At 39.7% G+C, this 13,134-nt stretch overlaps 1 long non-coding RNA gene across 1 annotated transcript in view; it reads left to right on the top strand.

Moving 5' to 3' along the window:
- LOC126354589 (uncharacterized) overlaps window positions 1–13,134 on the top strand; it is a 46,972-nt gene that overhangs the window by 4,068 nt on the left and 29,770 nt on the right. The window contains exon 3 of the long non-coding RNA XR_007565355.1: window positions 11,758–11,882. This is a non-coding gene — a long non-coding RNA (uncharacterized LOC126354589). The remainder of the gene's footprint in view (window positions 1–11,757; window positions 11,883–13,134) is intronic.

Here is a 13,134-nt window from a genome sequence, read left to right as displayed (position 1 = left end):
TGCCATGAGTACTAAGTGTGGAAGCTGCCGTAGGAAGATAGAATCGGGTGTGGTATGTGGGGGTGTTTTTCATTGGGGCTCATGTAGCGGGAAATTTGACGAGATTATGCTTTTGGCTCTCCCATGGAACTGTAGGTTCTGTAGTATAGAAAAAAGATTCGTACAACAGGAGGAAAAGATGTGTGCCCTTCAGGCTGAACTAGATTCGGTAAAAACTGAATTAGCTAAGTTAAAGGGGGGAAAAAGACTGCGGGAAATGGGAATTGGTAACAAGGAAATCGCGAAAAGGGACCAGCCATGTAGATGTTGTCGAAGTTCCAGTTATGAATAAATTCTCCTTGTTACCTGAAGTAGGAAGGGAGGAGCCAAAAACAGGAGTAGTTGAAAGTAGGGTGCAGCAGACGACTAAAATTGGTAACAGCATTAGGTCGGGAAAATCTAGTAATAGGAAAAGAAAAGTCTTGCTGCTAGGTAGCAGTCATGGGAGGGATGTAGGCCAACTAGTGCAGGAGAAATTAGGAGCAGATTACCAGGTCACGAGTTTGTTCAAGCCAAGTGCTAGGCTTAGCCAGGTGATAGAAGACATAGGACCACTCTGTAGGGACTTTGACAAGAATGATGTGATAGCAATAGTTGGGGCAGGAAACAGCCTGGCTAAGGATAGGAATTATGATATTAAGAGTGACCTGGATAAAATAGGAGCTGCAACAGGATGTACGAATGTGGGTTTTGTTGAGGTATTGCAGCGTTACGATCAGCCCTCGGTTAACCCTTCTGTGTGGCGAGTTAACAGGGAGTTGAGCGAGCAGCTGCTGGACGGTGCAAAAACACACATTTATACAGTGCCTGTTGGTAGCATTGGGAGATGGGGATACACTCGACATGGCCTGCACCTAAATAGTCTAGTAGGGAAGGATAGATTAGCTGATTTAATTGTAGGTCATCTAAAGGGGGCCACTAGCACTCAAGGCAAAACCCCTGTGACCCGAAAGGGCATAGGGGCCCCTTTTTTAGGTTGAACAAGATGTCCAGACAGGCAGCTCTTAAAGGTAAAAAAAATAAATGGTTCGAATAAAGGTAGAGGAAACAGTTGTGTTAATATATTTCACCAAAATATCAGGGGATTAAGGAACAAAATAGATGAACTAATAACTTGTTTTGAGAATATTAAAAATACAACAGAAGTTGATGTACTGTGCCTGTCTGAACACCATATAACTACACAAATGGAAAATGTAAATATTAATGGGTATAAACTAGCAACTTATTTTTGTAGAGACAATATGGAGAAAGGAGGAGCTGCCATTTATGTTAAGGGGGAACATAGTTTTAAAAACATAGAAACTGCAAAATTCTGTGTAGAACAGCACATTGAAGTATGCGCTTGTGAGCTTAAATTGGACAGTGGTAAATTCATAATTGTGACTGTGTATAGGTCCCCACTTGGAAATTTTCAAATGTTTCTTAAAAACCTAGATCTCTTGCTGCGTTATCTGTCAGAAAAGGGAAAACATATTATCATTTGTGGAGATTTTAACGTACATTTTCTTAAACACTCAAGCAAGAAGAACGACCTTTAACTATTACTTTGCTCTTACAATCTGACATCAGTCATTGATTTTCCTACTCGTATTGTACAAGACAGTAGCACCCTGATAGATAACATTTTCAAAGACCAAGATAAATTAAAAGAAGTAAGCACCTATCCTATTAAGAACGGGCTTTCTGATCACGATGCACAGCTACTTTCAATTCATGACTTTGCTCCATACAGTAATGTGAAAAAAAAACAAAACAAAATAATACGCCCAATTAACCATATATCAATTCAACAATTTAAGGAAAGCTTGAAAAGGGTAGACTGGGAGGATGTTTATCGGGAACCTGATGCAAATGTTAAATTTAACTTATTCCATGATAAACTTGTGTGTATATTTGAAAACAGTTTTCCTAAGAAATTAGTGAATCATAATTCAAATAAACTTGATAAAAAAACCATGGCTGACTAAAGGGATTAAAATTTCTTGTAGCCGGAAATGGGAACTATACCGAGACACTGGAATAAGTCGAGATGAAGAAAAGCTCAACCATTATAAGAAATATTGTAATATATTAAGGAAAGTTATAAAAAAATCCAGAAGTATGTGTATCAAGTCTGAGATTAGCACCTCTGATGACAAAGTTAAAACAATATGGAATAAAGTTAAAAGGGAAACAGGGCAACCAAGGTCACAGGACAACAGTATTACTGTTAAGCACAATGAAAAATCACAGGTTGAAAATATTTTTAATAATCATTTTATAAATGTAGTGAAAAATAAAGACACCAGCTGCTCACCAGATAGGGCAGAACTCTATATGAAAGAGGCATTCCCGGTGTAAACAAATGAAATTGAAATCCTACCCACCTCACCGTCTGAAATTAAGAAAATAATAAATTCACTTAAGAATAAAAACTCACATGGAACTGATGGTATCTCCAATAGAATACTAAAATCTTGTCCACACCTGATAAGTCGAGTTCTTAGCCACATATGTAATAGCTCATTGAATCAGGGAATATTCCCTGACAGATTGAAATATGCCATAGTTAAACCCTTGTATAAAAAAGGTGACAAGACAGACGTCAACAATTATTGTCCTATTTCACTTCTGACATCCTTCTCAAAAGTGTTTGAAAAAGTAATGTACTCAAGAGTAACTTTACACATTAGTGGGAATAATGTTTTAACAAAATGTCAGTTCGGTTTTCAGAAAGGTGTTTCAACAGGTAGTGCTATACACACTTTCACTGATCAAATTTTAAATGCTCTGGATAGTAGTGATCTGTGATCTCTCTAAGGCTTTTGATTGTGTGGATCATGAAATCCTCTTAGATAAGCTGAAGTACTATGGAATGAATGGTTCAGTACACAGATGGTTCACTTCATATTTAACTGGTAGAATGCAGAAGGTTGAAACAGTAAACCCACATAGTACACAAAGGGCAGCAGATTATTCAGACTGGGGATGTATCAAGAATGGGGTATCACAGGGTTCTGTCTCGGGGCCTTTATTGTTTTTAATATATGTTAATGACTTGCCTAATTATATTCATGAAGATGCAAACTTGGTTCTCTTTGCAGATGACACAAGTATTGTAATCAAGCCTAAAAAGCAAGAATCAGCTGAGGAAAATGGAAATAATGTTTTTCAAAGAGTTAGGTGGTTTTCCGCAAATGGACTTTCATTGAACTTTGAAAAAACACTGTACATATAGTTCAGTACAGGGAAAGGCATAACACCGGAAATAAATATAGAGTGTGGGGGGGGAAATCTTTAGCTAAAGCAGATTGTTCAAAATTTCTGGGTTTCTGTATTGATCATAATTTAAACTGGAAGACACACATTGACAATCTACTGAAACGATTGAGCTCAGCTACCTATGCTATTAGTGTCATTGCAAATTTTGGAGACAAGCACATCAGTAAGTTAGCTTACCATGCATATTTTCATTCATTGCTTTCTTACGGTATCATCTTTTGGGGCAATTCATCACTAAGAAAGAAGGTATTTATTGCACAAAAACGTGTTATCAGAATAATGTCTGGGGCTCATCCAAGATCATCTTGTAGACAAGTATTTAAAGAATTAGGGATATTGCCAGTAGCTTCACAATATATATACAGCCTAATGAAATTTGTTGTTAGTAACCCAGATCACTTCAGAATTAATAGCACAGTCCACAGCTACAATACTAGGAGACAGGGTGACCTTCACTACCGTTCATTGAATTTGACATTGGCACAAAAGGGGGTAAATTATACTGCCACAAAGATTTTTGGTCATTTGCCAAACAATATCAAAAGTCTGACAGACAACCAACCGGCATTCAAAAGTAAGTTAAGGTAATTCCTGAATGACAACTCCTTCTACTCCATAGATGAATTTTTAGACATAGGCCAAAGAAATACAGTAAGCATTAACAATTGTACCGTATATAAGACTAACAATGATTATTTGGGATAAATGAATCTTGTGTACTTTGACACGTTCCACATCATTACGAAAGAATCGTGTTCATGATCCATGGAACAAGTAATATAACTAACTAACTAGACTTCCCCGGTGTTCTACTAATGAACCAAAGTCTAGCACCTGCTTTAGCCATATCCCTATAAAGTGTTAGAGCCAGGTGTTTCTATGAGTCAGGTGATTTCAGCAGTATGTTGATATTGTAGTCTTAGGACTTTTTCCCCCCATTTTGTGAAGTACACAGTTTCACATTTCTGAACACTCTTTGCACCACTTTCAAATCCACCGATCTAACATAATATGTGTGCAGCTTTTTTCAACAATATTTCATTGTATATAACTGCATCATTTGCAAAAAGTCCAGTTACTTTTAATATTGTCTGCAAGGTCATTAATATACAACATGAACAGAAAGTGTCCCAATACACTACCGTGGGGTATGCCTGAAGGCTTCCATGTTTCACAATGACTCTCCATCCAAGATACCATAATGCGTCATCCCTACTTAAAAGCCCTGTCAAGTCAAAAATTTCACTTGGTACCGTATATGATTGTACTTTTGACCACAAGCGTAATTGTGGTACTGAGTCAAATCCTTTTCAGAAATCAAGAAATACTGCACCTATCTGACTGCTTTCAGTATGTTATATGAGAGAAGAATGAGATGGGTTTCACATAATTGATGTTTTTGGAATCCTTGCTGATTGGCATTGAGGAGGTTGTTCTGTCCAAGGTACCTCATTTTGTTAGAGCTCAGAATATATTATAAGATTTTACAACAAATTGACATCAGGGATATTATATACTAGCTTTGTGGAACCCTTCTACTACCCTTCTTGTAGACGGGTGTGACCTGTACTTTTCCCCAAGAACTGGGCACGGTTTTATGTTTGAGGGACCTGTGATAGATAATAGATAGAAAAGGGGATAACTGAGCCACAAATTCAATATACAGGTTCATTCAATAAGAATACCACAACTTTAAAAATGTGTATTTAATGAAAGAAACATAATATAACCTTCTGTTATACATCATTACAAAGAGTATTTAAAAAGGTTTTTTTTTCACTCAAAAACAAGTTCAGATATGTTCAATATGGCCCCCTCCAGACACTCAAGCAATATCAACCCGATACTCGCAACTCGTTCCACACTCTCTGTAGCATATCAGGCGTAACAGTTTGGATAGCTGCTGTTATTTCTCGTTTCAAATCATCAATGGTGGCTGGGAGAGGTGGCCGAAACGCCATATCCTGAACATACCCCCATAAGAAACAATCTCAGGGGGTAAGATCAGGGCTTCTTGGAGGCCAGTGATGAAGTGCTCTGTCACGGGCTGCCTGGCGGCCGATCCATCGCCTCGGGTAGTTGACGTTCAGGTAGTTACGGACAGATAAGTGCCAATTTGGTGGCGCTCCATCCTGCTGAAATATGAATTGTTGTCCTTGTTCTAGCTGAGGGAACAGCCAATTCTCTAACATCTCCAGATGCTGTAGTCCAGTTACAGTAGCACCTTCGAAGAAAAAGGGACCAAAAACTTTATTGGCTGAAATGGCACAGAAAAAGTTCACCTTAGGTGAGTCACGTTCATACTGAGTTGTTTCCTGCTGAACAACTGTCGTCGATTCACTTCTGCCGTACTCAGTAACACAAAAAGTTTTCTGTTGAGCGGTCACCATCTTAGCATCAACTGACGCTGACGCCTAGTCAACAGCGCCTCAAGCGAACAAATGTACAACTAAATGAAACTTTATAGCTCCCTTAATTCGCCGACAGATAGTGCTTATCTCTGCCTTTTGTTGTTGCAGAGTTTTAAATTCCTAAAGTTGTGGTATTCTTTTTGAATCACCCTGTAGAATTGGACAGGAATTCCATTGGGTCCTGGAGCTTTGTTCAATTTTAACAATGTCTTCTTTTTCTCAACACCACTGCCACTAATACTTACTTCATTAATCTTTTCAGTGGTATTAGGATTAAACTAGGGCAGTTTTTCTGGATTATCCTTTCTAAAGAAACATTTGAAAACATTGTTAAGCATTTCAGCTTTTGCTCTACTACCATCAATTTCAGTTCCTGTCTCATTCACTATGGATGGGCACCAACAGCTTTTACATACGACAATAATTTCTTTGGTGTGTAATGCATCGTTCAACAATATTGTGCTACAGTAGACATTGAGAGCATCTCGCATTGCTGTCTTGTCGGCCAAACATCTTTCATTCAGCATTTCTGTATCTGTAGCCCTATGGTTTGTTTTACATCTATTATGCAGTAATCTCTGTTGAATGGAGGCTTTGGTTTGTAGCATGATGGTTGCCAGTATTTGTAGGTTGATACACATCTGATTATGTCGTCACAGTACACCTGAATATGGTCTGTTGACGACTGAAACTGGTTGTGTAATAAATTGAATAATACATCTGCATGCAACCATGACTTTCACGAACTTTCAGAAGGGCTGTAATCTGGCATATGGAAACAATAGGCTTAATGGAAGGCTAACACTAATAGAGCTGCGTGACTTTTAAACTGCGTTACTCGGACAACATATAAATGGCTTCAAATGGCTCTGAGCACTATGGGACTTAACATCTGTGGTCATCAGTCCCCTAAAACTTAGAACTACTTAAATCTAACTAACCTAAGGACATCACACACATCCATACCCGAGGCAGGATTCGATCCTGCGACCATAGCAGTTGGGACAATGTACATTTCTCGTCTAATGTCACAACAAAAATATACATAATAACAACACTAGGTGTACACAAAATGACTTAATTCAAGTGGCAGAGAAACTGAAAATTGTACTTTAAAGCTCTGTCTACATTCAAACAAAAACTAACGTGTCACCTTATCTCACCCTGTCATTTCAGTGTAAGGGAGTTCTTAGATGCAAGTACACGAAATCCTTAAATGAGAAAATCCACAAATTGGTGTGAGATCATGTAAAGATTGACATTCACCTGCTTTATTTTTTCGTTGATAGTCCTCGGTGTTGATGTAGTGCATTTTTATACTAGCTGAAAAATGGGGAGTGGAAGTTGCAACACTGACTACTGTAAATGATGTAACTGACAACTGCACAGTTGCTTTTCACAGTTCTTTATTTTCATTGTTCACAACCCCACAATACTACTCAGTTATATGGCCAGTTGACTATTGATTATGCTGGCAAACGTCAGCATACTGCTATGACAATTTACTGTTGAGCATCCATGAGCCGTAAAAACCTAACCACACAGTTCTTGCAGAATGATGTGGTACATGAGGCACTATTGAACACACACCGTCATTATTTTAACACACAGCCTATTTGTGTTACACTTATTCCACGGTTAAGTTGATGTATTGTTGACCTAACCAATACAGGTACCTTGGCTGAAAATTGGCTGTGGACTGACTGTCTTGGGACCAAAAATCAGACCTGTATACATCCTCACAATAATACGTACTGAAACTATACATTGTTCAATGTTTAATTGACAGAAATTACAACTGCAACATAATTCATTCAATTAACTGAGTAAATAGAAAAATTCCTTCTTTTTGACACTCTTCTACTACAATGGTTAGGCTAAATTATTTGTTTAAATAATGAAATTAACAGATATAGTTATACAAACAATACTTTTGACACACTTGACAATTGTTTTGGAATTAAGGGCTGACTGTGCTAACATGTTTTTGAATAGAGCCAAATAAATACTTACAGAGTCCTAGTGTTTCTTCTTCCAAATGTCAATAATTAATACAGAATTTATATTTGTTTATAAGTCAATAATAGAATCTAAGTCATAGAACAGTTACTGATTTCATTCTATGACAAAAGATATTAACTGGGAATAGTCAAAATAAACTAGGAAATTGATGACACACACATAAATAAGGGGACCATTTGATATGGAATGGGTGGCAGCTGTCATAATGGAGGTACTGTTGCTTGTTGGTGGGTTTGATGTGGACGGTTGTGTGAAGCTGGCCATTGGACAGATGGAGGTCAACGTCAAGGAAAGTGGCATGGGATTTGGAGCAGGACCAGGTGAATCTGATGGAACCAAAGGAGTTGAGGTTGGAGAGGAAATTCTGGAGTTGTTCTTCACTGAGAGTCCAGATCATGAAGATGTCATCAATAAATCTGTACCAAACTTTGAGTTGGCAGGCTTGGGTAACCAAGAAGGATCCTCTAAGCAACCCATAAATTGGTTGGCATACGAGGGGGCCATCCTGGTACCCATGGCTGTTCCCTTTAATTGTTGGTATGTCCTACTCCAAATCTCATGCCACTTTCCTTGACGTTGACCTCCATCTGTCCAATGGCCAGCTTCACACATCCGTCCACATCAAACCCACCAACAAGCAACAGTACCTCCATTATGACAGCTACCACCCATTCCATATCAAACGGTCCCTTCCCTACAGCCTAGGCCTTCGTGGCAAACGAATCTGCTCCAGTCCTGAATCCCTGAACCATTACACCAACAACCTGAAAACAGCTTTCGCATCCCGCAACTACCCTCCCGACCTGATACAGAAGCAAATAACCACAGCCACTTCCTCATCCCCTCAAACCCAGAACGTCTCACAGAAGAACCCCAAAAGTGCCCCACTTGTGACAGGATACTTCCCGGGACTGGATCAGACTCTGAATGTGGCTCTCCAGCAGGGATACGACTTCCTAAAATCCTGCCCCGAAATGAGATCCATCCTTCATGAAATCCTCCCCACTCCACCAAGAGTGTCTTTCCACCGTCCACCTAACCTTCGTAACCTCTTGGTTCATCCCTATGAAATCCCCAAACCACCTTTCCTACCCTCTGGCTCTTACCCTTGTAACTGCCCCCGGTGTAAAACCTGTCCTATGCACCCTCCCACCACCACCTACTCCAGTCCTGTAACCTGGAAGGTGTACACAATCAAAGGCAGAGCCACGTGTGAAAGCACCCACGTGATTTACCAACTGACCTGCCTACACTGTGACGCTGTCAATGTGGGAATGACCAGCAACAAACTGTCCATTTGCATGAATGGACACAGGCAGACAGTGTTTGTTGGTAATGAGGATCACCCTGTGGCTAAACATGCCTTGGTGCACGGCCAGCATATCTTGGCACAGTGTTACACCGTCCGGGTTATGTGGATACTTCCCACCAACATCAACCTATCCGAACTCCGGAGATGGGAACTTGCCCTTCAATATATCCTCTCTTCTCGTTATCCACCAGGCCTCAATCTCCGCTAATTTCAAGTTGCCGCCACTCATACCTCACCTGTCATTCAACATCATCTTCGCCTCTGCACTTCTGCCTCTGACATCTCTGCCCAAACTCTTTGCCTTTAAATATGTCTGCTTGTGTCTGTATATGTATGGATGGATATGTGTGTCTGTGTGTGTATGTGCGCGAGTGTATACCTATCCTTTTTTCCCCCTAAGGTAAGTCTTTCCGCTCCCGGGATTGGAATGACTCCTTACCCTCTCCCTTAAAACCCACATCCTTTCATCTTTCCTTTTCCTTCCCTCTTTCCTGATGAAGCAACCGCCAGTTGCGAAAGTTCGTAATTTTGTGTGTGTGCTTGTGTGTATTTTATTGTGCCTGACTACCGGCACTTTCCCGCTTGGTAAGTCGTGGATTCTTTGTTTTTAAACTAAGCACATAAATAGATATGGTGCTATATTCTTTAAAACTGAGAGCCAATCTTTCTCTTTCATGAAAATGCAGAATATACTCATTTATGCTAATAGTAATTACTCAAAACATGAATTTAAGGAGGCAGATGGAAAAATGAGAGGAAGTAGAGAGAGCCCAGATTGCTTCGTCACAAGATGTGGTGGCCACTGTATGTATGCACAAATTGAATATGTACACACACACACACACACACACGCACACGCACACGTTGATTGTTTTTACAAACTTTAGGGACTGATCAATGAGAAGATACAGAGCAAAGAAAGGTATATTGAACTTAGGTCCGGAAATGTACAGTTTCCATGCTGAGACCATTTACTCAGTCATACGTTGTTACAGAGATTGCGGTCTAATACATGCTGTACCATACAGCCCCAGTTAAAATATGTTTTGAAAATGGTTTCCACATGCCTCAACACATCCGTGTATGCGTCATAGCATATTCTGTCTCAGACATTCACATCAGCCAGGCTGATCTGAACAGTGTCAAAGACTGCTTCAGTGTCCCCACACCTGGAATTGGATCTGCACACTTGATACTTTTGAGATGGCCCCAAAACCAGAAATTGCACGCGTTGGAATCCAGTGAACGAGCAGGCCATGCAACTGGACCCCTTGATTCGTTGACCAGGGTAGACATGATTGAGATGCGTCCAGACATTAATGGCGAAGTAGGAGAGAGCACTCGTGTAGTAGCCCGAAATCCTTTGAATCATCAATGGCACTTCTTGTAGCAGGGGAGGCAAAGTCACGAGCAAGAAACACTGATAGTTCCAGCCTGTTAGGCGATGCGGGAGCAAGACTGGTCACAAAATACGGTCCCTAATTATACTGGCCCACACATTCCATCTGTACCGATGCTGATGATTCGCTGTCACCATATCATGGGGCTTCTGCATACTATCCCACAGATAACTTTAATGGAGGTTGAAGATACCACTCCACATTAAGATGGCCTCATCTGTGAAGAAGATGGATGACAGAAATCCCAGAATTGTGGTTGCCTGATGAAGAAGCCAGTGACAAAACTGCTCCCGATATGGAAAGCATGTTGCTAGCAGACCCTGAACAGCTGTAAATGATAATGATAGTAACAGTAGCTATTGAGAATGTTCCACACAGTTGTCTGGCTTACCCTCTACTGGCAGCCAACTGCCTGATATTGATATTGCACACTATTTTCACCATGTTAATCGCATTTTCTTTCAAGTCTAGTGTTCGAACATTTCGGATAGGTCCTTCATGATTTTCTGCTTCCTTAAACTCCATATCTCAAACATGAAAACACTGTTTCAAACATTGAATGTTGTGGTTGTTGTCAGCAGGTATAGGTCTCCTGATAAAATCATGCCTTCTGCTGGTTGTCATTTGCCTGTCCGTAAGTAAACACCACTTTGGCAAGCTCTTGCTATGTACAGTGCTATATCACGTCAACTACAAGGTGAATCAGCAAGAGGAGTGAATTAGACAAACATTACCAATAACTATGGCAGGGGAGGGCAACTGGCCATGATGTATGAGGGACAGTACCACTCTCAGGGAGGAAACCATGCATGGCACAGTGCATATTGGACCGCAGCCTCAGTAACGAGATATGATTGAATAAATGGTCTCTATCATGGAAACTGCTTCCCCAAACATAAGTTCATTAGACCTTTTTTGTTCCATATCATCTCATTGATCAATCCCTAGAGTTTGCAAATGGTGAAAACAAAATTGTACTGTATGTATCTGAAGCTCAATCAGAAACTAATTTGTGTTATGTATGTATGTGTGTTTTCTTTTTATCCGAATGACTGAAGTATTGTGTGTGATGCAGTGACACACATAAGTAAAAATCACCCTGAAAATTAAGTGGACTGATAAGGTTAGAGCCTGCCTCTATAGTTTAGTGGTCAGTGTAGACGGCTGCCTTTCAGAGGTCCCAAGTTCAATCCCTGGTACTAACAAGGATTTTTGCATGGTGAGAGGACAGGAACGAGTTGCACTCAACCCCATAATACCAATTGATGAGCTGCTGGACTGAACTGTAGTGGTTCCACATTCTAGGAAGTCCGTAAGATGGTGAGAGAGGAGTGTGCTTATCACATACACCATCTGCATGATGTCTCAAGGTAGAGGAAGACATGGTGGCTGATCGACATTACTTGGACCTTCGCGGCATGAATGAGGAGCTAGGTAAGCTTAGAAATGAGGTTCTTCCCAGAACTGGCAAGTAAATGATCATATGGGAAACAGTACCTCGAAAAAGAGAGATGATGATCGAGCGTGTTAAGACCTGAGGGAATAATGTTCATGGTTATAGAGGACAAAAACTGGAGAGGGAGAGTGAGTTTAAAATGCATACCACAAATAACTGAGAAATTTGGATGTAAGTACTACTCTGAGTGTGGGCTAAATTTAATGACAATTGGTTGTATGTCACACCAAGCCTGCATATTTCTAGTTTATTAAAGGTCAGCTTTAGTTGAGCTGTAGTGGGAAATGAAGGATCAGGGGAAGTGGCTAAGACTCGTATAATGTTCATTTCATAGCATAAAAGTGCAATGTTAATAACTAATATGTATAATTTACTATAGAATATGAGAGCGGTATATTTATGCTAGTTTTCATAGCAGCTGTAAATGCTTTAAAAGTTAAAACTGTGGTTCTGCTAAGACTAAACATTTTGTCAAAAATAAGTAATACAATTAGAATTGATGTTCCTGTCTTTGTGTTAACAATTTAATGTACATTAGTGAGAGTTCTAGACATATGCTTTGTCCTGTATATTTTGTTATGATAAGTGTAGCATTTGGCAACCTCAAGGCGAATCATCATATTCATCTATTATCTACGTCTTTAGAAAATTTAAAGACTGTCAATACACAGAAATGCTTTTAACATCTGGTTATTAAGTTACATGTATCACTTTCAAATTGCCAGTTTTTATGTGCTTCACCCTTTTTTAATCTCCTTTGGTGTTTTGTCTTTTCAATTAATTTTTGTCGATGCAGTATCTGCCCAAGTAAATCTCATACATTTATATTTTGTTGTTTGTGAGGGGGTGCCAGTGCTTGGTGCCACTGTGAAGTGGCAATCATTGAATGTGGTGTTCCAAAATTTGAAAGTGTTGCCATGTCTTCCAAAACTATTTTCTGGGGTCTCGAATCCACTAGGGTCAGTTTTTTTTCTTTCTGTCTTGTTTAATAATGTTCCAAATTGTTTTTACCTTACTCTCAGAGTGTTTTAGTTTCTTGGGTTAGTATATAAGTTTTGCCGTTATAATGACAGAGTTGATGATTTTACAGTAGTTGGAGTAATCGAGTTTAAAGTCGTGACAGTAGCTCATCCTCTGAATTAGGTAGAGCTCTGTCTTCCTACCACAAGATACGTTAATCCAACAAATTATCCGCTCCTTGTTCTTGCTTCTGTTCAATTTTGCCCTATT

The sequence above is a fragment of the Schistocerca gregaria genome, chromosome 3, assembly GCF_023897955.1.
Source record: "Schistocerca gregaria isolate iqSchGreg1 chromosome 3, iqSchGreg1.2, whole genome shotgun sequence".
In the NCBI taxonomy this organism is placed as follows: domain Eukaryota; kingdom Metazoa; phylum Arthropoda; class Insecta; order Orthoptera; family Acrididae; genus Schistocerca; species Schistocerca gregaria.
The sequence above is the reverse complement of the archived record's forward strand: the minus strand, read 5'-3'. Positions and strand labels throughout refer to the sequence as shown.